Here is a 24,385-nt window from a genome sequence, read left to right as displayed (position 1 = left end):
CTGCCCAGCCCCTCAGTTGAAAGGCAATTAGGAGAGGGCGGAGGAGGGAGCCGAATTTGGGGGGATGAAAGGCTCCCAGGTAATTGAGACAATTTTTAATTGAACTGTGCCTTTCGCTGACTGCCATGCACAAAGAGCTTTATTGTAGCGTTGCTGTGGCAACCTTAACTTTGAGTGTCCTGACGTGTGATTAAAATCTTAGATTTAAATGTTTCATTAACAAAGACAGGGTTGGTTTTTTTGTTGTTTTTTTTTTTCTTTTCCCCCGCCACAGGCAGCCACCAAAACCGCTGATCCTGAAGCCGGAGGGTCAGATGGTCCCCTCCGTTTTCAGGGGATGGAAGGAGAGAAATAGCCATGCAGATGGCTGGAAGTCCAGGAGGGCGGGAGCTCCTTTCCCTGCCTTGCAAACGCCTGCGCCCGTCTCCCGCGTCTCCGTGCTCCCCAAGGATGCTGTACCAATCAGAGTTGGTAGCTTAAAAGGCCATAAAGGGAAAAAAAAAATGTCAGGTGTGAGCTGCTCTGCTCAGCATGACAGGAGTTCGGATAAGAACACAAAAAATACCACATGGGGTTAGACATAAGGTTCATTTAGCCTGGTAACCTTTGCCTGGCAACAGCAAGTAGCAAATGCTTAGGATATGTATAGACTTGACCTTTTTCGCTCAGACCCTCCCAGCCCCTGATAACCGCTACTTAAATGTGTCCTTGCAAAGCTCCCTCCCGAATGGTGGATTTTCCTTGTAAAACCATTCAGAGCTAGGAGGGGCATATCCTTTTCTTTTTTTATTTTTTTATTTTTTTTCCCCCCTAAGTGGCCAAACTTTGTCCTTTGAAGAAAAAATGATTGATGTTTGTGTTATGATGGAATGGGATCAAGGATTCAGGGCAGCCCTGTAGGCAAACAAGAAAATAGAGGCATCCTAGTTTTGAGGCAAGGTGCTCTCTCCTTTCTTTTGTTCTTTCTATGCCTTTTAAGAGAGGAAAATAGGATATAGCCCCTAATATACGTTTCCCTATAGAGACAGAGATCTGTTCTGGCATTTCCTTCTCTTTTCCTGGGTAACATCATAACAAGTTTCATCCTGAAAAGCTGGGGTCAGATCACCATCTCTGGTTTTTCATTACCAAGGGTATTCAGGGGAGAAAGAGTCACTTGTATAGCTAAATTTCTGTCAGCCAACAACCCTGAAGTATTGTTCCTCAGCTCTTCTTCTACCTTTTAATTTCTTTCAGGCACAGCTCTCATTTAAGTTACTTAGGAACATGATACGGAGGAAAGATGTTATATGTTAAATAACGGAATTACTCAGGGAAATGAGGTCTACGTTAATGCAACATTTATCTCAGCACTTACAACGTGGGATTTCTTCATTGCCCCATCCAGGCGATAGACGTTCCCTCAGTAGTCAGCTTTTCCTTGTTTCGGGAAAAGAGGTGAAAACTCAGAGGACATCTAACCATTCGTGTAACACAGGAGCAATGCAATTTCCTGACCTGCTGGGCAATTAGTTTATGCCCTGAAGTGTGGTGTTTGATTACCAGCCTTACAGACTTAGCTTGCGTTGCTAATGGCCGTAAAATTATTGAGCTTCTTATTAGATCCAGTCACAGAATTTGTCTCAATGATTTCCAGTTGCAGTGCATTACCCAGATTGACCATATGCTGCATGGTCTGCTCCAAATGTGCTCTCCTTTGACTTCCTGGGCCCATCCATGCGTCAGGACATCAACAAGAGGAAGAGAGAATTTTTTCTGCAGCTTCCATAATTTTGACCAGCTCAAGAGCATCAAGATTTTTTTCTTATTAATCTGCTTGCCACTGTAATCCATCTCTTTACAAAAAAAAAAAAAAAAGACAAAAAATGACATTTAGAAATTAGTGATAACTGTATTTTACCTGCTGAGATTTTTTTTTCTTTTAATGTATTTTACAGATTTTCTCTATCCTGAATTGGACAAAATATCATGACTTAAAAAATGTTAATGAACCAGCAAGCATGTGCATCCGGAAAATAAGCTCTGGTAAACTGAGCTAGTTTATACGGGATCTCCTATGAATCTGGAAGATGCAAGGGATAAAAAAAATTTATTGGGAGAACTAGTAATTTTTATTAGAGTAGTAACATATTCAGGAAAAAATATGACAAGTATTATTTTTGACTCTTTCATTTGCTCTGTTAGTAGGTTTCTCTTGAGAAACCTTGTTCTAATGTTGACATTCTCCTGACTTTTTTAAGCAAGTATAGTCTAAAATTCTAAATTTAAAAAAGTGTTTCTTTATATTTTTGTACCTGTCCACATGGGTTGTTCCAGCAATTTCTGAAGGTTTTTTTTTTTTTCTAGTCTTTTTTTTAATGATAGAATGATTTTCCAGAATCTTTGTTTCCAGTAGATCAACATTTTCTGACCAAAAGCAAAGAAATAGTTTAAAATTTCCCAGTGAGCCCTACTGATCTTCTCTTTCATGAATACTCTATCTCAACATTTTTAACATTGTTAAATAACAGTGTCAAAGTTCTGTAGACAATGATTCAAGAGGGAAGGAAATAATTATAAGATAAGGATTGAATGAAAAAGAAAATGCTTGGCATAGTTTCAGTGTGTCTACATCTTTTTTTTTCAGCAGGATTAGGGGAAAATGCTTTCAGAGCTGAGAAAAGAGGATTGTTCCCAGTTGTTAAACCTCCCAGTGCAGGAGCTGTGAAACAGAGTCAAAACATCTACTTTGGATGCCCAGATCAGATATTTTAATGCCTGAAGAGACAGCTTCTGGCCTCAGCTTCCTATATAGTTAATTAGTGCTTAGAAAATAATAATGCAAGGCTCCTGCATGCTGAGTAAAATGGGTTTGCCAAGGAGAAACACCAGGAACAGAGATCTTTCCCACTCACTAAGAAAAAAACTAATGATCGTAGGCTTCACGTTGACCCTGGTGATCCTCTGGGAACACCAAGTGCCGTGTCTGCACCTGCAAGGAAACAGCCAAAGGATAGTCGTGCTTTCGAAGAGATGCCTTTGGGTTACTGGTGAGAATATTGTCTCTAGGATGAAGAAAATAGCATGAGAGGTCCCTGCTGGCCTAACAGGCTCCGGATGCTCTCCGTCACTTCTCCGAGCCATGCCTAGCTACAGAACTGTGCTTGGTCTGAGCGAACGGGGAAAAAGTCAGGTCTGAGATGAAGGTGTCACTATTTCTCCTCGAAAAAGGGCTGCGGTGCAGTCAAACACACGAATCATGGGCAACGGAAGGAAAAAGCGGGAAGCAGGCGGGTTTTGTAGGCTGGCGGTTGACGCGTGCCTTCGTGGTTTTGCACCGGCAGTGTGCATATAGGCCTTTTTCCCCATTTGGATGCTGCAGCTGCCGGGACTTGATACTTGTTTAAAAATAATTTTTAAAGCAAAAGCTGAGATTTCTCACATTATCCCCCAAGCTGGGACTGAGAGGAGAACACCAAATGCTGTGAGCTGCCTGACAAAATCACTCTCTAATGCTTGTTTTAAATAACACATGCATTAAGCTTAGGAGTCACTAATGAAGAATAAAAGTCTCTTGATCTTTGTTTGGAGACCTGAGGTACAAAGAGAGGATCTAAAATAAAAGTAGGATTTTACCCTAAATTAATTTATTATTGGAGGCAACCAGCTTCTTTTTTTTTTGCGTTATACTATTGAAATACATGCATTTTTTCCTTTTTCTCTTTGCAAAGTTTGCATCTCTCTCTGTGCAAAGTGTAACAATTTACTTCATATATTTTAAAACAGACAAGATTTTTTTTTCCTTTTGTTACATTGTTAAGATTCAGTGCAGTTTAACTGTATTTTATCTGCCAGAGCTGGGAATTAAATCATTTCTTGGAGATCTGAGGGAATCTGGAACTTCTTCCAGTTGCCTGTTTTTTGGTTTTTTTTTTTTCTTTTTTGCATGTCTCGGAGTTTTGACATTCTCCCTAGTGACGGTTGCTATGCTATTCCTCAGCACGTTGGCTGGTGATCCTTGCAGTGCCTAAGGTGCTGAGACATATTTTGTACAGAGCATCTTTTTTTTTTCTTTCTTTTTTTTCTTTTAAGGAAAGGATCGTTCTCTGGAATGGGACCTCACTTAGAATTTTTCCCCCCAGAGATTGCGTCAGATTTTTCCTTGGCATGCAGGACAGTCAAGGGCATAAAAAGTTATAAATGACCAAAGGCGTTTTGCACGCAGTCCCCCTGCCTGTTACCGTCAAGAGGGACACAAAATCAGTTAGATTCAGGTAGCTGACTGATAATTAAAGCCAATATCCCACTTCTGGCACATGGCAATGGAGGGCTGCGGAGGAAAGGAGAAATCTCTGCATTTGCTAATAACCAGGAGCGCAGGTCCTGCGGGGATCAGTGAGGAGGGTGTTTAGGAATAGCATCTTCCCGATAGCCTGCAAATCCAGTTTAACATCTGAAGTTTATGATTACAGAAGTGTTCTTAACCGAGCGTGCACCGAGGCTGGCCTGACACGCCGAGACACCGGTGTTTGGTTAAAGCCCAGCCACCAACTTACCTTCCTGAGTCAGGCAGTGAGAAAAATTGATTTTTCGAGTTGGCTGTCAAAACGAGGAAAACAATGACGAGCGCATTAAAACAACAAATACAAAAAAATTGAGCTAAGTGGGAATCCATAGGGGAGGGGGACAGAGAGGGTGTCGCTGCTGAAGTAAGAAATGTCATTTTGCTCAACCCAAAATGATCTGTCACAGGCATTTGTAAGGCTATACATATATATATATATATATATATATATATATCGCTGAGGCAGCAGTATGACCTACCATTTACTCAGCAGCTTAGGAGTGAGCACATTTAACCCTGGCTGAAAGACATGAGGGTCAGGTCTCTCGGGGGTCTGAGGAGATCTGAACCTCTGAGCAGGCTGCTAGACTCACAAGGCTGCTGTGCCTTATTCCGAGCTTGCGGGATATTCCTGGCTCATATTGTTCTACCACGTGAGTTTAAAATCCCAAAATCCAAACAAAGCGTAAGCAAAGGTAAAAGGTATCACAAAGTATTTATCCAGGGCTAGCTTTCATCTAGAGAGGATGGGAAAGAAAACTGCTTAATTTTTCTCTTCAGCATTCAGGTTTTCATTTGCTACATATTTTCCCCTGCTGTGATTGAACCAGCTTTTTCTTTTTTTCTTTTTTTTAATCTGTACATGATTTATCCATATGTCTGGGGGTGGGTGACAAACTTCATTTAAACTTAAATTCTTCAAACAGTGTATAAGAATATTAATTGCAGCAGCCAGGCTGTTTCAAGAGCCCAAGCTCTGATAATCAGGTCCCTTCTGCTAATGTCCCTGACTGATGAATGTCTCTGCCTGATGTTTAAACATATCCATTGGGATCTCATACCATTTAACATGCACATAAAAGCATAATAATAATCCCAGAGAAAGTCCCATGCAGAGAAGAGGGTAGTGCAACAGCGTGGGCACTTTCCTTGGATTCACATTCGGTTTGTTTGTTGTCCCCATTCTCCAGGTGCTGCTTGCACTGTTTTTCCACTCTTTGCAAGGAACCTGCACCACTAGGGAGCAACATTTAAAATTGGGCCAGAGCATCACTTTGTCATTCTGAATTGAGAAAGAAATTATATTGGATCAGGTCACTGCTCTATCCAGTCCTATATCAGCCTGGATACTAAAGCAAAAGTGGTAAGAAATGCTAATCTGAGCAATTCTGGAAAATTTCTTTCAAATTCTGTACTTAATGGTTGGGTTATGCCTTTTTATTTTCTTTTTTGTTTGTTCTTTTTTAATAGGTATTTTCATCTGAAGTTGTCACTATCACTTTCTGACTATGGTTTCTAATCTGAAAGAACTTGTTTAAATGGATGTGAATGCAGATCAACAGATGTTTTAACAATTTTACTACCAAGTTTTATTGTACCTAAAATACAAAGATGATATCTTTATTACCTATACTAGAAATCCAATTTTCTTATTAATTCACACTACTGTTTCAGTAAGAAACTTCATTCCATTAGATTTTGCCTTGAAATCTCCAATATAATCTTCATTTTTTTTAGGCACGAAAGACAAAATCAAAATTGACAACCTACCAGCTAGAATCTATGGAAAACCTGCAAACCAACACATCGGTTTCCATGAAGACAATAACAATCCAAAATGCATCAAAACAGTTATATTATCTAGCCATTCCCTTGGACACTGCTGTATTAGCTTTGACAAGACTCATGATACCACCCTAAACAATTTAAAGAGGAATTTTATCCAACAAGACATTTTTCCAGGGGAGCAGTTTCTTTTGAAAGAAGCATTCAAATACGTCACAAGAATTACTTCCACACATTGTACATGCAGTGTGTTAGAGGTCATCCTGCTCTGGAATATATGTGGGAAATTGATGAACAGTATGATTAAATGACTTGTTTAATTATATGTTAAACTTATATGGGGAGACCATATCTGCCCCAAACTGCTCTGAACATTCAAACAGTCTCCAAATCACTAAACGCGTCATCAGAAGACAACTCCCTGCAGGTCAAAAGATGACAAAGGGGTCTAGACTATAGCTGAGCAAGAAATTTAGACCTTACCAGAGCATGTCCATAACAGCCCCAGTAAATATTCCCACAATGGACTCATAAAACCTTTGATCCTTCACTTGTCTTTTCCAGAACATAATACACTTCATGAAGTTCACCAAATGTCCTTCCGGTTACCATGCAGGTGAAATGAAACTACAAGGATGAACCATAAAGACAATAAATAATGTACAAGCCCCCGCCCCAGATCGGGAAGATTGCCTTTTCCATAAAACAATTACTCGCTTCTATTTCAATCTTGGTCATCAAAACAGGCTTGCAAAAAGATGAACCTGAGAACTAAAATTCATGCCTCAGCTGGTTACCAAAAGCTAGGATTCAATCAACGCATTGATTTTGTGGCACATTATAATCTTTCTCTCGCTGCTCACCAACCTCTGCCCGTTCCTCTACAAACATCCCATCTATTCCTTTGGTACCAACTAGCTTTCCTAGAGGGATGGCCTGCTTAATCTAATTAAGCTCAGCAAATGCTTCCTGTTTGAATTCAGCTTTAAAACCTACTGCTTCTAAGTCACATCTGAAGAAACGCCTGTGTGTGTCCAAAATCATGTCTCCTTTTTAACCTATACTTATTATCTTTACTTACAAACCCTGCCTGATTAAAATATAGCAAATAATTTCTACTAGAATTTTAAATAATTCTTCTGGATTATATTTTGTCCTTTTTTTGCACTAAAAATATTTTTTCAGGAAAATTGTCCAACAGAAAAATATCTATCTTCTACTTCAAAAGTACATTTCATTTCAAAAATTAAAAAAAAAGAAAACAAAAAAAGCTTGTTGAAACTCCTTAATTGATTCTGCCCATGATTTTTTTAAGATATTCACCTGTAACTCTAAATTTTTCTGTAGTTGATTGCTCTTGAAAGGTAATTTTAGGAGGAAACTTTAACCAATATCTCTTTCAGTCATTTTTGGCCAAGAACATCTATTTTTCTAAAGTAATTGCAAAAGTTTCTATGATCTCCTGGGACCACAGGATGACTTAAAGGTATTATCAAAAGTCCAACCAGTCAATGGCTGACATTTAATTGCAAGGTGATGATTAAGGGTGGGAATGCCTTACATTATTTTGGACATCTGCAATATAAGTGTCTCTATCTGATCTAGTCATCTTCATCTCTTTTTTAAGTCAGTGGAGAGAAATTTAGACCATGATTTCTGACATCTGTTCTAACCACCTCCATTATACTGTAGACGTTTGAATATTTGGTCTGATGATTTTCACCATAGACCCTGAACATTGTAGACGCTATAGTTAGGTGAGATCCATCCAGCTGCCAAAGTGTCATTACTGGAGTAAGGAACCTGGGCAGAAGGTGAACTATCCACACCACAGCAGAACCTGGCAATGCTTAAATGAGGTATCCACTTGTTGATGAGCTTTCAATTTCTAACTCTGCATTTCCTAACGGAGGCTGATTGCATGGGTTTTCATCCCCAGGATTTACACATACAGCGTATAGACTAAATATCAAAGGTCTCTGAACTGTGAGTGATATTTACCCACAGTATACGTGCCATTAATAAGTAGCTAAGGAAAGATTGATCTAGATTCTGACTTTAAGAGCAGATCTGGCAGTTGTGTGCATACAAGTGGTGTCACCAGCAAAAGTATTATCCTTGTAAAATGTTGGGGCTCATGTTTAAAGATGCACAAAACATTTTTATTCTGCTTTCTTGGACGAACCATAAGGAATTGTATTAAATTGACCAAATTGTTGTTGTTATTTTGCATATCAGCATACTTTTTTTTCAGATGAAACATTGTGTTTTTTCTGAGCCTTTTTCTCTTTCTTTTTTTTTTTTTCTCTTTCAAATAGCAAATGTGTCAATCAAGGGTAAAACCTCAAAAGATACCTCTCACTGAATGGGTGGGTTGATTCACGGTCCTATCACTCAGGTACCTTCGAGGGTTAATCATAACTCCTGTTCTTGTCCATTTCTGCCTGATTCAGAGTGAGGTTCTGAATCTGATTCTCCCACCTTAAAAGAATGGGTATCCTTTTAAGGGCCAGATGATAACATAACTAATATTGAAATCCTAGTCCTTTCTAAAAACTATGAGCAGCTTATGAGTAACAGTAAGACCCTGCTCCTACAAGATAGGCCACCCATCTTCAGTTTATAGGTACATGCTGGCTTCAGTCTGTGATCCCTGTCCACTAAACTATTTTAACAAAGTAGGGGAGTTTCCGCGGCAGCAAAGGAGAGAAAATAATCTCAGAATACCTGATAACTCCATGCTAGGGGACTCTTGTTGATATTTTCCATTCCAAGTCATCTCACAGATCTCAGTAACTTCCCTGAAATTCCCCCCCACCAAATTAATTTTTCAGAAACCCTGAAGTGAACCATTAGAATGTTTTCAAAAATATATCTAGATTTTTTTTTGGGGGGGGTGCTGAAATTGTCCACATAATTTGATGTAAATTTGCATGTTTGCAAAGTTTTTAGTGAATATAAGATACGTCAAAATTATTTTGATAGCTATGCTGGTAGTACAAGCAGACTCAGCCATTCCATCTGCTGCCTTCTCGCTCCCCAAACACCTGCACCGAGTCCATTTTTCTTTGGCTCGTAGTCTGCATAACCTGCTCGGGACTGGAAAGGGCAAGGGTACACCCTCAGTGACAGCAACCGTCCACCTCACAATTAGCGCTTAGCTGTTGTGTTAAAAGATTACTTTGTCTTGCTGAAAATCAGAGCTCTTGAACAAAATACAATTACTTCAGGCACTTAGCAATCAGTATATCAGATGTCAGCTGCATTTTTTTATTATTATTATTATTCTTTGCATTCCTCAAATTCTCTATGCATTCACCTAGAAATTTATACAGGCAGGAACGGAGTAGTCGAGCTCCTCGAATGATGTAGCTGTGGTGCAGGTGTGCATATGAGAGTAGAAATAACTATAAAGAGAAAATATATTCGCAGAAAAGAAATTTCACATATACAGTCTGGAATACTTTAGTAGAAACACCAGTTAGTAAGAAACACAGCACAATTATTGATTTTATTGGGGAAGGAAAAATGATGAATTTTTCTTCTAGCAGGTGGCAATAGTTTGTTGAATACTTAAACGGATTGGATTTAAAGATATGGCTGCCCATTAATATCTTTTATCACTGTCATATTAAAGCTTGGAAGACTTCATTCACTAAATGAAAACCATGCTCGAAGATGCCATTTTATTTGTGAATAGGTTTATGCTTTCAATGTTATTCTTGGCTCTCAAGTTAAATCAAATGATGAATGGATGATTTCCAGGGTGTGCAGTTTTAAGCATTATCATTGAAAGATGGAGGGATTAAAACTTCCAAGGATGCCAATCATTTTAGCAACCCTCTCCTCTGCTTTTGCCATCCCTTGTAATAGCTGAAGCCGCAGTTCTCAGAGTTTTATGACATGTGGCTGGAATGGGGCACTCTAGTATATTACTTATGCAGCTTGATATTTGTCTTGTATGATTATTTTTTTTTCTTTCAGCTAAGAATAATTTAATCACACATTAAAGCCGTGAAAATTCCATTGCTTTTGCAGACTAGATTCTCCAGATTTATACCCTACTTATCTCACATGGTTTTGCTTTGAGGTCTTGAGATTGGATTTATTTATTTTATAGGCCATAAAGTAAAATTATTCTAAATCACTCCTGTGGAACCATGAAAATGAAACCTCAGATATGTGAGAGGATTTTTATGTCTTTTAATTAGAGCTTATTTTGAAACTTCAGCTACTATGCCAAAATGTTTGTTCAACAGTGTTTTCTCAAGCTGACTACAAAGGGCAGAACCTCAGCTGTTTGGAGCCGAGATGTCACAGCTTTTGAGTAGTTTTGAATGATAATATCAAAAATCAAAATTCTTAGCTCTTACTTAGCCAGAAATCTGAAACACCTTTATAAAGGAAATCAGTTGCTTCATCTCCATTTTACAGTTAAGCAAATGGAGATGAAGTGAGCGTTTGCATCATCATATTTGTCTCCTGTCTACAGGTGCTTGGGGGCAACACAGTCATGAGGCTGGCCAGGACTTACTCACAACATGCTGACGGTGATTATATTTTATTAAAATTAATCCTCATACTGCAAGATTACAGCTAGTCGCTTGTGATTCAGAAAGCTCTGTCCACCTGGTGCACAATTAGCTCACTGTATTTTGGATTCTTTTTCCTCATTTCTGAAGCATCAGATAACCCATTCGCTGTGTTTGCAGGCAACCTGGACATTGCCATTATAGACTTTCCCTCCTGATCTATGCCTGTGGCACATGATTTAGCCTTCTGCGGACCGAAAAACTTCAGTTTAACTAAAGTCTTTGGGCTTAAGATACTGCATATGTGTGAAACATAATGGGCTATGACATGCAGGAAGCCAGAGGACATGATCTAATGGTCCCTTGTAGCCATAAACTCTACGAAATTATTAAAACTATGAAATTGTCAAACATAAAATACAGGATAATATTAAGCCAATGGGAATAATGAAAACTCGGCGTCTTAAGTATTAGACCCCCCATACTTGGTTTCATTAAACTCAAGGCACTAGGAAGTCCCTCAGGCAATAGCATCATACAGGATAATAAAAGAAAGGAAGAAAGTTTTAGGGCCACTTGACCAGTATTTCCCATATTGGGTAAGTGCACGCACTAAAACTAATTTTCAAGGAATTAAATGCCTGAAAGTCAATCCAGCAAACTAAGTAAATCCTGTCTCAGGGAATTTGTGCAATTCAATGAAAAAGAACTATTCTTAACCCTGCTTCAATATTCTTTGGTAGGATATACACATTTAACTCTACGTACAGAAAGATACCGATATTGTAACTGTCTCAACCATTAGTAACTAACTACATAGCTGCTGGGAGAAAGAGGGAAGAAATTGATTTTTAAATATAGAAGAATTTCATATTTAGAGCAGGCATCTAATATAGATTAATCAATATCCTTTAAATAAGTTTCCCAGCTACTTCAGATATTAGTTATCTTAGTTTCATATATGTACAAATAAACATATATTTTAACTTTATTAATTGAAGGCAGCTTTACACAGTAAGTGCTCATATACCACAGGAAACTATGGAACCATGTGCAGCACAAAATTAAACAGGCCTTGAATCTTGTCCAACCAAAGATTAGTCATGGTTCTCTTACCTGGGTGAAAAGTAGCATGCCGGGGCCCCCTTCTAGCCTGGCTGGGCCATCTTTTTTGCCTTATGGAGAGGTGGCGAGGTGGTCTGCACACGGGTCTCATCTCTGGATGCAGACTAAATGCATACCTGGACCTGCAGAACGGTCACAGGCATAAAAGTCTGCACTGAGACAAGGCGTTCACATATAAAGCCAGAAACAACCCTTTCTTCAGAACTGATGCTATAAAAAGCAAAGGTTGGGACCTTAAATCTATATCTATATCTAGATATTTCTATATGAAATCGTATCTACACATGGCATCTAAAACTCCTACAGCTGAAGCTTCTGAGATGGTAGTTCAAAAGTCTTTGGATTTAAATACGCTGAAAATAATTTTTAAATAATAAGATCATGCTGTGTTTAAAATAGGGATGTCTTTTTTTCCCTTGACTGAACTTATAGAATAATGGAAGAAAGATTTATGTTTAGCAGAGCATGTGGATAGTGAAAATATGTTGTAAGGTTGCAATTAAAGTTGTGGACAAAGCTATCCCAAGTTCCTTGATATTTAAATTCTTCATTTTTTCTGGTACCTTTTCTGCCTTTGAGCTCTAACAATCAGACAACTTACATATCTCTGAGAAAATAACCTCAATTCATTATTTCAGATGTGCTTTATGATTTTGGGTGTCTCCATTTTCTGACTGTCAGTTTGAAAAACTAAGACAGGGAGCCTGGAGAGGGGAAAAGGGTTCTGAAAAGGCCTGAAATCAGACCATGAGAGCAGCTCGGAATAAAAAAAGATGACCTGTTCAGTATTTAGAGTGACAAATTCAGACTTCAGTCTAGTTCAATTTTGTCTTCTGCTACATAACCTTGGGCAAAATATTTGAGACTTCTGTACCCAAGTCCCTATCTCTAAAGAGGAAAATAATAATAATAATAATAATAATAATAGCAACAAAATTTGTTTTTGTTTTGAAGATAAATACATTAAAAGACTCAGATATTTGGGTAGTATGATAATGGATGCCACATAAGCAGTTTAGATGAGTAATGTACTCCAAACTGTAGTTCACTGAAAATCTTAGCCCCTGGGTTTGGATTTTCAAATCAGAAATGATTGGTCTTTATTTTAATTGTTGTTGTAGTTGTAGTTGTTGTTGTTGTTGTTGTTGTTGTTGTCTTCGAGAACTTTATAATATCTCTGTATGATCTAGTAAAAAATTGTTACTGCATGTGAAAATTTTAACTATGGGCGTGACATTGTAGTTTGAAGTTATGTATTTGACAGTGACTACTTTAGCTAACAAATCTAACTATTTCTAGAAGCATTTTATTTAAGATCATTTGCATTCCTGATAAGAATGCTAGTTATATTTGCAAGGACTGGACTAAACTGCCTGTGGGTTTCAGCGATATCATTAACACAGTCACTTTGAAATGGAGACCTATTTCCACGGTGAGCTTCATTCCCAACTAATGTTGGCTCTATAGATAGATGGATGTTAATAAAGGATTGTTCCTGGTAGATACTGAATATCTACTTTTCTTAAAATGGATTAACAGCAGTTTCCAGGACTTTCTGATATCTGGCAAAAGTTTGAGGACTTTGTCTCAGATCCATGACTTATTTCTTCTTCTTCTTCATGTAATATAGTCATTCCCTTGCAATGAGAGTCTGTATCTTCACGTTAACTCATTAACTACACTTGTAAACTGTCACTGAAGCAAGCAGAGCTTGCAGGAGTCTGGACACAGTGTTGGCTTTTATTGGTAAAATGCAATTACAAAGGTAATTGGCTCCTATATGTCTGCGTGACACTTTCTTGGCTCCAGCTTCTCCCATTGCTGGATTGCCTTCCCCTCTTCCCCTCCTCCTCAATATGTTTTAGTATTGGAGCCAATCGCCTGGTGACCATTCAGAGGTTATACTTGGCAGGTTTAGGACACAGATGCTGGGTTGCAACATACAAGGGTTTGTAATAGTTTTTAGACCAAGCTCTTTGAGTAGATCAGTCTCTTGGACCCTGTGGCAATTACAAGCTTACCTTTAAATATGGTGGGAGTTTAATTACTGATGATCTAACTCCATTTCATAGGTCTCCAGGGTTTTTTTGGTTTATTTTTATCTGGAAAGAATTGAGTTCTCTTGCCTTCAGGATCATGGTTTCCAAACATTCTGCCCAAGATGAGCTGATGATGAATTATTTTATGTAACATTTTGAGTGAGAGAGTGCCTTGAAGACCACCTACCTAAGCCACTGCACAGTCATTGAGACATATTACAGTTCCTGCACCCTTCCATAAATAATCCAAAATCTAAAAGAACAGACATGCCAGGTGGCTGAAGTGGGAAGTGGGGATAACAGAATGATGTGGTGCTGTCAATTCTTAACCAGCCAAAAGCAGTAATCACAGCCCACAAAATACAAATAAATATAGTCATGGTCTCCTCCATGATTCATTATGAGAGCTTTCTTGCACAATGTCCATGTAGCTCAGCGGTTCCAAGATGAGAATGGATTAGGGGCTACTTCAGGTCACATTAGGCACCGCAAACCATTTGAGTTTGTACAGAGCACAGAAGAAGATATGGTTCCTGCATGAAACAGGATGGAGGAGCCTGAAGAAGGTTCTGCAGACCGGTGGACTAGACAATAAAGAGTTTTTAATAAGAAAGATGCAATAGCGTGGTGCTGACATCAGTTTCAGTAAGGTGAGCTTTTAGAAAGTGGTTCTCAAAGTAAACTAAACATTAATTTATCAGCCCCTAAAACATCTAAGGCTGGTAGACAAACCCTTCAGAATATGGGTGAAAAAATGAGGCCCTACAGGATAAGCTGCCTATCCAGCATTAAAGAGGTTGATTTACAGCATTAAAGCATTACAGCTTTACAGTTTTTTTAATAACAGTCCCTCTTCTTTTGGATCCTTCTGACAAGGCTCTTTGGGAGTTGTCATGTTGTCATATTGGAAGCAAAGGCAAGCTCGTGTACAGCTATAGGTATAAGTGTGATAACTTAAATCCTTTCCAGACACTTCCTTAAGACTTAAAAGCAAATATTCCAGGACTGTGGCTTACCATTTTTACGAATATTATATTTCTTTTATGAACATATACTATATTTATTATATATGTTATATTTTGTTATATTAAAATATTGAAAAGGGAGCCACCAACACTGCTATGCACTAATAAAACAACAATCTGTTTTGGATGTTGTGCTTTGCCCAAGGTCTTTCAAAACAGTAGAAGGAGAAAATATACAGCTGAGTGTGAAGGATCCTCTTTACCACTCATTCTTCTTTCTCTCTTTTTAACAAAGGAAGATCTGTAAGATTTTTCAATAGAGAACATTCTAAAAAAAATTCAAAAAAGGATTTCTTGGGGGGTTTTGCTTTATTACTGGCAGAACTTATTGTCACTTCCATTTGGACTCTGCAGAGACAGTGAGATGCAATTTTCAGCCTTGGCTTCAGTGACGTCAATGGCATTTAGGGATGTCCACCACTTCTGAAAATTCAGTTACATTACAACTTTTGCCTTCAACTCTAATTTAACTTATGTGGGGAGCTGCAATAATGTTTTCCTCATTTGAAATAATTTTTTGCTAGAATACAAAATGAGCCAAAAGCCACACAATTGTTTTTTGGTCTTTGTAGGTTGGTAAAGGACAGCAGTGTCAGAATTCTTCCATTAATACTTGTTTTCATAGAATTTCCAGCCTGCTGTGGAAGGCTCTATACATTTGGAAGATTTGTATGCAATTAGCACAAGTGCGTGTTCGATAATCAGGAAGCATATCTAAAAGTTTAATCAGAATGATTATTGGGAGTGGGATTACAATCTGTGCATGAAACAATCTATTTTCTGCTCTACTGACCAGTACTTCTTATTCAACTTTGTTGTGTTGAATAAGTTTAGCAACAAAGAGCAAATCCAAAAGTATAGACAGAGCTATAAGTAGAAAGAATCAAAATTAAGAGAATGCAGATAATACTGAATAAAGCTGACAAATATGTTTGACTAATGACCTTGTTATATATGAATATTAATACAAAAATAGTCTGACAAGTAATAATGCAAATCTATATTTAGCATAGGATGGGCATGCATGTTCATGTGTGTGTATTCCCACTGTGGAAGCTTTATTTTGTTCTGGAAACCAAAATAACATAGTGTGACTTAACTCTTACTTTGCTATTCAATTGGCTGTTTATGAGCGGAATAACTGTGGCAGCAAATATGTCACAAGCAATCAATAGGTTGTCATATATTTGTATAAAATATTCATCAGATAAATTGAAACTGAACAAATTCATAAAGCATGCTGTATCGCTTTGCTCGCACCAAGCAGCAGTTCACTGTAAGAAGTATCAGTTCCATTGGCATCCATAGAAATTCTCACATTTGAGTGAAGATGCACAGGCTGATCTGGGAGGTTTTTGTTTAGCCCCTTTTTTTTTTTTAAAGAGTAGACGACTAGGTAAATAAGTATAGTAACAATTGTCTTCTGACAAACTCTCAGCATAACTTACACAGGGACACAGTGAATTTTTCATCACAGAAAAATATTAAATCACATTTTTATACATTGTGAAAGAGTTGTTTGATGCAAAAATGACTGGACACAAAGCTTCTTTTGTTTTCCTGTGCTTATGAAAGAAGTTAGACTGTAATTTTCCTTTCTGGCCCTAAAATCTATGAATCTATAATACTGCAAATATATTTGCAGATGATCCCTAAAAAAGTGGAAATAGATTAATAATATCCATTGTTAGCTGAATGGAATTCACTTTGCTGTATATTGTCTGCATATACCTATATATAAACCATGTGGAAAAGTTATGGAATATTTAAATGCAGGTCTAATTTAAGTGAACATAACCTTTTGATCTAAAAAATAAACAATCTAACAATAGGAAAAATTGCAATCTGTCGAGACATATTTGAGTTATTTTGCAGTAATTGGCTTGGCAGCAGCTTCAGTCACAGATTTCTGTTTCACAGATTGTCCCCAAATGAATAAAAGGTTTGCTTTGAAATATAATTAATATTGCGTTCAGCTGCAAGACTTTCTCAGGTTGTCAAAGGAATTTGAAGAAGGTAGTTACAAAAAAATGAACAGGATGAAATAGCTAAGCCAAAACCAAAAATGAGCTGAAGGACAGCAGGAAAAACATGAAGTGGACTGAGATAAATGGCAAAAGTCTTTCAGGCATTCACTTACTCATGTTTTCAAAACCAGCCATCAACAAATGCTTGCGATAATGTTGCACAGACTGTACAGGCACTTTTATATGGTTTGTTAAAGTAACTGTGATGGAGGACTCTTTGGCCGTGTAGTATATATGCACTGCAAAAAAGAAGACACTAGAATAGCCTAATTCTTTGATGCTAAAAACATAAATCCCTTAATATCTAATACACATGCATATCATTTGCATTTCATGTGTTTTAGGGTTCAGTCAGACTGTTTGGGAAATCTCTGACTGAGTCAGAGTCCCCCATGCATCACAAATGGAAAAGTGGGGCCAGTTTTGATCATCTTCACAATTAAGAGGTACCCTGAGTCCTCAGCTGCCTTGAACTAAATATTCATTTTGCCACATATTTCTGCAGTATCAGATTCTGGATGTAAAGAGAAGGCAGGGAATAAGAGTCCTTGTTAGTAGTGAAATCAAGCCAGGAATCCAGTGTGCGGGGATATATGAAACTTACTCCCTCCTTGATGCAGACATTCCCTGGTTTCAGAGCCAAAAATTCATCTGTCGGTGCCCAGTGTGGCTGAGCTAATACGGGACACATTGGTATTATCTTGCTAGTAAAGAACATCCAAGATTCTGCTTGCCCTGTGATAAACCAGATGGATCATCCTCTCGGGTCAACAATAAAAGGTGACCATCTTAGACTTTTAGATATCTAAGGATGGTTAAAAAGAAAATACCCAGTTAATGAGATTTTATTTATGAACAAAATACGCAACTGCAGCAGCTGATAAGAGAAGAGGGTTTTCTAGGTTAAGGTCTAGATGTCCTAAATAGCTAACACAGATTCAGCAAATGCTTTCCTCAAAAAATCCAAAAGTCAAAGACCCGCTTTGCCTGGATTTCCAATGGGTAAATTAAGCACATGAGCATCTAAGAGAATCACCTAGTTGCTTCAGCCTTTGATTCACTGGCATAACAACATTTGTGTGAGCTTTCTTTTTTCCCAAATGATTGTGGTTAGCAAAAGTATTAAGGAGACCTGTGCAGGAGGATATCTGACAGCTGACAAAATCTGGTGCTTTCTTGACCATCTTGAACAGTTTTTTCTTAAATATTTGAGTAAAAAAATAAATATTGTTTGCTTCATTTTCAGGATGCTTCCTTTTATCAAGTTCAGGTCATCCAACAGGGAAGCTGGAACAGTTTTGTTCATGTGCATCCAGGGGCAACATGGTATCTCTATACTTACAGTTCACCAGGAGCTTGGTATTGTCAGAGGTGATTTACAGCGAATTCCAAATATTAGGTAGGTCCATTTTTGTTCAAATAATTACCTGTGAATTAGTTGCATTTGTTGCTTGCCCAGAGAGTTTTAGGAGGGCAAGGGTGCATAACTGTGATTTGTGTGCTTCAAGCTAGCTTCACAGAGGGGTAAGGATTAGCAAGAATCTGGTACTGAGGCAGCTTGATGTACAAAATGAAGCTGTTTGCAAAGGATACTGTGAAAGAGTAGAGAGAAGGGGGAGATTGAAGATGTGGCTTACTGTATATCCTAAATCTGGCTGGAAGATGGGCTTTGAACAAGCTGTTATTTTCCACATGGGAGTAGCACTGCTACAGTAAAATGCCAGATTTCATCCATCATAATGTCATGGCTCATATTAAAATGTCTTGAGGGACCTAAGGGAGGGATGGGCAAAAGACATCAAATCAATTTTCGGGCAATTGCTACGGTTTTCAGAACCTAAGCCCTATGTGATGGTGTTATGGCTGCACAAAGGGAGGCTATAAATAAGGTCCATATATCAAGAGAGGAAGTAATTTAGAAAAAGGCAGTTGATTTGACTTTTGCATGAGTCTGAACATATGGTGAAATACAACCAGGTTATCATTCTATATATTTCTCACAGAGACAAGCACCAAATCTATACTTCTGAGAAATTAGCTCATCAGTGGAGTCCTAAAAGTGACAGCTTTGGAGCAGGATGCCTCTTGTTTATCAAAACAAAAAAAAAGTTACAAGGTTATTTTACATTTCTTTCAATTAGCATTTAGTTATGAGAAATGCAAGTCAAACACCATTATACATCTAGCTACTTCTGAAAGCTTGAACATTAACCTTTCTGCAGAAGTGGGACTTTTTTACAAAATGCTTTTGAATGCAGAGAATGGGAAATTAGCCCAGAACAGTCCTGCACTAAAAGCACATAAACTTCTAATGTTTAATAGTCTAAAAAAAACAAGCATAAGTAGATTTATTATTTATTATGAGTTTTGCAAGACAAAAAACTATATAAGCATACCACAACATACATGGAGCAACATTTGTACAAGATCACCAAGTAGGTGGCTCAGAAGCAAATAGATCCTCCTAACGGCTTAATATTTCTTGATACTGCATCCAGTCAGGGACTCTTCTGTTGCCAAGTCTTTCTCCTGGAAAAGGACCTCGGCAGATACGAAGGTCTTTTCCATCTGGAAACAGGAGCTGCTTGGGAAGGTCCTTAGAAAAAGTGTCTGTTTCTCGGATATATACTTGTACCCTGTGGAAGAAAGCAGAAAGAAAAACAAAATCCATGAAAGCAGGTCTACAAAGGCAATTTTGTCTCAAGTGGTCACTACAGTAGACGTCACTGACCTGCAGCAATCATTAAAGAGAGAATTTTGACTGTTAATATATACTTTTAATTCTAGGAAAACAAACATCAAGATTTGCTACCCAGCAGCTGTTTATGTCTTGTATAAAATTAGCAGCTGGCCTCAATCCTAGCCAAAATGGACATATGGCTGAATAAAAAAACTACAATACTTAACACTAATTGACATACTTGTTGGCGCTAGAGCTGGGTGAATAATTCTTTTTTTTTTTTTTTTTTCTGTTTGGTAGCAAAACCACACAAAAAGTGGAAATTTAGTACAGTGAAATGTTTCAGCATAATGAAAAATAAATGAATAAATAAACAATGATTTTGGATCTATTCAAGTGTTTAAATCAATACAAACATCTACATATATATTTATTTTCTTTCTAAGGTTAGTTGACACTATTACTTGATCTTTTTAATTTCTGTGTGGATGATTTATTAAAGTACAACATGCTATTCCAATATACAAAATCAGTGAGTTCTGTTGAAATTATTGCAGTTCATTTTTAAATAGTGAAATAAAATACTATGATATTTTCAAAATATTCCTCCATTTTTATTTTTCCTGTTGGTTGAAAACAGTTACTAATTTTGACTCAAGTTTCCAGAGATGTTGTGTTCCCCCTTTATAACTTTATTTTTCAGCAAATTTACTATTCACTAGAAAAAACATTAGCCAGTTCTCATTGTCAGTCCCAGCATGGGCCGGGGATTAAATGTGCATGAAGAGTAAAGTAAATTTAGGTCTCATCTCTATGTGTGGGCCAGCTATATCTGATGTGCGATACAAATCTGTCCAGTGGAGACAGAATTTCCTCCCTTTGGCTCTATTTGTCATACTAACAGCTTGGATGTGTAAATTAGCTTGATTTTTTTTTCTTTTTTTCAGCATAGACCTCATAGTGATATCCATAAATGGTTCCAGAATGAAGTGTGTGTCCTTTACATCACGGTCTGTTTGGACAACGTCCATTCTGAAGTTGTGCTTGCTGTGGTCAATAATAGCTGCTTTAGAATTAAGATCACAGACATACGGCAGTTAAAAAGTCTCTTAGAGTTTAGATTATTTCTTAGAAAGAGATTTCTGGATTTCAGTAAGGAGATCTGTTTGTCTGGGTGAGTGCTAAAAAAGAGTGGAAAAAAGCTTCAACCCTCTCTCCAATATCTATGCTTATTTCTGTCTGACAGTGTCTGCCTGCTCTGGAAACATTGGCCAAATGAAAACCTAGTTTAGCCTACAAACAGTGGAAAAGGTGGATTGTACCTTTTGGACTAAAGTCTACCCTACATAGTCAGTCCAGTTAATCTGCCTGTCAGACTTTATGCTTTCAAGAAACATTGGGCCAAATGCACTCTTACTACACCCCGCACACACGAATAATTATTAGTTTACACTTAAACTCCTCAAAGGCTTTTGAACTACGGATGAAAACTTCTACTAATGGCAACCCATTCCTGGCCATCACCTTTTTCATGATGTCCTCACCTCCTGATTACCCCATGAACAGAAGAATGAGATCCAGAGTCCCCAGAGAAGATGGTGTACGAGAACAAGGTAGACCAAAATTTTTTATCGCAAGACTTCTATCCCTCTTCAGTACCCCGCAACCTGTCCTCGTGATCCTGAGATATTCCCAGTCTACGGCCTGCTTATGTGGACATCTCAGGATGGGAGAAACACAGAATCAGGATACCAGAAACACTTGTAGCCTATGTACTATTAAATTTAAAACTTCATTTTGTTTGTATAGAGGTAGACATAAAGTCCTAAGCCTGTCGGATGAGCACCTCTGGTACAGGGAAGGTTGACTTTGTTATGAAAGAAGGCACGACGATTTTGTCCAGTCACCGCATGTCTTCCTTAACTGCCCGTTGGCTTCCAAATAGAAAGTCGAGTACAGCAGGCTGACTCAGTTGTGATCTTTCTCTCACAGTCACTTCAGAGAGGGGCTTAATGAGACCATGGCTGTCATTAGAATCTAACTGTAACATTAGAATTTACACATAACATTCATCTGCAGCTCGTTGAAAGATTTGAAAGATAAGAATTATTTTAACAGAATGAAGAACTCCAAGTGAGGTGGTAGAGGTGGGATTTTGTTTTGGTTTGGTGTGTTTGTTTCTGTCACCTGTGAGCTTTCTAGATTCCCTGCAGGTCTGGAGGCAACCAAACACTTTCCTTCTTTCCTTACGGTTCTCTGACCTTGGATCAGTGACTTCACTTCAGGCAGTACATACATCCTCTCCATTTGCAAGCTAGTAGTTGCGATAGTTATCCAGTGAGCTGCTCTGTGACAGCAGTGAATGAAGTTTGCAGCTGTGGATGCCACACAGTAAAACTCTACAAAAGCCAACAGCGTTCTATGGCTTTTCGCTTGCTGTGGACCCTGCATAAGTATTTCATCATATTGCACTGATGGAGTAACTAGACAGTTCTGTTCATTGTGCAGCAGAACTTGGTTTCAAAAAGGAAGAAAGCTACGTGCATTCTTGGTTTGAGTTAGTGATTAAATTCTCCTTTTCTAAGGCTAATTTGTATGTTTTCTTCTCCTGAATCCTTTCCTGATTTTACACCATTAATAACAATAATGCTATTGATTGCCTAGGTCTTATTTAGCAAAGCACATTACCAGATGCTTTTGTATAAACCTGTTAATATAGTATTAAACTCAATTCAATTATTTAAACATAAGCATCTACTGGCCCCCAGCTGCCATTCCAAAAGGTCACAGGTCTCCCTTGGGTTCTGCATCGTGTTTTCCAGGCCTGTACGGATGTCTTGGATACCCCCCAGCAATTCAAATGGCACCAGATGTCTATGCATAGATAAATGCATTTATCTCTAAGGACTGGATGCAGTTCCGGATTCAGATGACTAACTTAAGGTGTCTCGTATGTAAATGTTCACAAGTGAACTAGGACCCAACCTCCCATCAACTCTCCATGGAGATCTAATCAATACTGTCTGTGGGGCCTCTAAAGCTCTTCAGCTCACCAAATGTAGGGCTCTACTATAGGGACCAGGTGAATAGCTCTCATCTCCATTGAGCTCATTTAAGTTGTCCACATCTAGTTGTCCATCTAGTGTCATTTGAAATGCGTGAGTGTATTTAAGACATCTGCATGGTGCTGATGGATGTGACACAGGGCAACAGGAGACCTATACCAGCTTGAGCAGCAGGTGGTACCCAGGTGGGATGCTTGAGGGTATCTGGACTGGCAGTAGATGCCTAAATATGGGCAACTGATTCAAATCCTGTTGACTGTACAGAATAAGGACTCAATTTAGTCCTTAGTCCTGAGTCCTTGGACTCAGCATAGGCATCTACTGTCACTTAAGATGCTTCATATTAATTCCTCAGTCTACATGGGGCTGGCAAATGTGACACTGACCTTGAGAAGACTCAGGACCCTCTTGAGCAGGAGATGGGTGTCAAGATGACCTGGATTACCTAAAATGTCACTAGACACATATGGTAGACAGCTGAATCAAGCCCTGGGTCTTCGCCGCACGTGGTGGGAGCTTAGGCACCTAGCTCCCGCAGAGGGACCTGTACAAGAAAATTTAATAGTCCAACCGAGCTAAATCCCACCCAAAATGTGGTGATCACCTAAACTAGACACACACTGGAACAGTAAAGCATTTAAGTATGCTAATTATAGGCATAAAAGTAGCCTTTTAGGCAAATGCTAATAGAGACATGCTTAAAATTCAGCATGTGCTTAAGTGATTTGCTGATTCAGACCTTAAATGATCAGCCAGTCTTTCCACTTGTAAAGCTCAGATTGGAAATGCATGTGATTTTTCTTTTTTCTTTTTTTTTTTCCAAGGCAGAAAATAATTTCTCACCTTTTTAAGTGCCACTTGGCTGTGGGTACTATAAAAACTGCTACATCTTGTGGAAGTGCCAATTAGAGACAATAATTACTTGACTTGTCTGCTTTAGCATTAAAATGCCTAGAACTCTTTGTCCTTGGCAGCTGGAATTTTTATTTCTATGCTTGTCTGATTTCACTTTTTTATGGAACCTGATGTAATAATCAATGAGGAAATTGCCCAAAATGTAGAATTTCACTTTTTTAAAACTAATATTCATAATCTCTTTATTTCTTTCATTAGCTTTAGGAATCCCTTCCAGGGCAGTTCATATGATCACTTTATATCATTTAAAATAATTCATAATAACTGTAACCATAATGTAGATTTTATGTAGGATATACTCTTAGGTTACTATCCTAAAATTATATTAGATTTTGCCATCTCACATATTATTTTCAAGTAAAATTAAATCAGTCTGTACTAATGAAAACCTAATTTAGTTGAGCTACATGTGTGTAAATGAAATAGATTGGAAAGCAGAAAGATATTCTTTTATATAACTGATTAAATTTTCTGGTGTTCAGAATAAGAAAGTGAAAAAAAACCCACACCCAGCATCTAATGCATTTTGATATTATTTCTGCATTTTAGCAGATCCCCCTACAGTCTTAAAGATCATAAAGGTATTTTTTCAAGAAAGCTTTTATGAGCTTTTAATAATTCTCATGTGTAAAATAAAAGTTCTGTTTTAACTGCACATTAGGTACTTCTACTGGAAAATGCTTCTGACCAAATCCTACTTTTCTTTTTTTTTTTTTTAACTGGTACAGAATACTTTAGAGTTTTTTCAGCACTATTCAACACCACTTCTGACTAAAAAAGTGTATGCATAGGTGGGTGTTGATTAATGGTGCTAAAAACACTTTGTGTAGGATCTTATGCTAATTACCCTTTATACCCTAACCTGTGT

This window comes from Apteryx mantelli, chromosome 1 (assembly GCF_036417845.1).
Source record: "Apteryx mantelli isolate bAptMan1 chromosome 1, bAptMan1.hap1, whole genome shotgun sequence".
NCBI classification, from domain to species: Eukaryota; Metazoa; Chordata; class Aves; order Apterygiformes; family Apterygidae; genus Apteryx; species Apteryx mantelli.
This window is presented reverse-complemented; position numbering follows the sequence as displayed.